The sequence below is a fragment of the Alligator sinensis genome, unplaced genomic scaffold, assembly GCF_000455745.1.
Source record: "Alligator sinensis unplaced genomic scaffold, ASM45574v1 scaffold658_1, whole genome shotgun sequence".
Taxonomy (NCBI): Eukaryota; Metazoa; Chordata; order Crocodylia; family Alligatoridae; genus Alligator; species Alligator sinensis.
In genome coordinates this window covers 129841-130694 of record NW_005842109.1, presented here as the reverse complement: position 1 = coordinate 130694, position 854 = coordinate 129841, and positions in this window count along the sequence as shown.

Sequence of the window (854 nt, the reverse complement as noted above, 5' to 3'; positions counted from 1 at the left end):
TGGCTGTCAGCAGTTACCCCGGCTCTGGGTAGCTGCTGGAGCCCGGGCTGTTCCCAGCAGGGCTTGCAGTGTCCCAGCAGGGCTTGCAGCAGCTCCCCAGAGCTGGCAGGCTCCAAACAGCTGTGCCGGGCTCCGGCATCAGCTCCGCACCAGCGGATGCACCTGGAGTAAACTAATTTACTCCACAGCAGGATAGTACTTGTAAATACCAGTACTATCCTAGTGTGGAGTAAAAACCTCTGGCTAGCCCTGCACTGAAGTTCCCTCATGCCCTAGCCAGCCCCTTCACAGCAGACGGAGTCAGAAGGAGCAGCCCTGGGCTGGCAGGCTGACCCCTGGGGCCTCCTGCTAGCAGGGGCTGCTCCAACCTGACTCCATGTGCTGTGCATGAATAAAATGCGGAGCTGATTGCTCTTGAGTTAATTACTCCCTGTGCATGTTTAAATGGCGTGCCTGGGAGCAAAAAACTGTGGAACAATAAGCTCTAGAGTTTATTCATGTGCACTAATTGCATGTGTAGATGCGCCCTATGAGTGGTTTTCTCAGATATTTGCCAACAGTGGAGTAATGGTGAACCTTAGGATTCTTGGGTTCCATCTCAGGCTCTAGAGGGTAGTGCTCTTTAGTGGGGACAGACTTTTTTCTGCTTGTTTTCACTGAGCTCGAGTATCTTCTGCCCCATCCTCTCCAATTTGTGTCTGTCTCATTCCTGTCTCTTCTCCATCCTGCACCCCTGGCTGGCCCAGTCTCAGTCTTCATACTATTGTTTTGTTATTCTCAGTCAGTCAGAGATCACTCATCCTGCCTCACCTTCTCTCCATTTTCCTTTCCTAGCCAATCACTTTTTCCCCAAC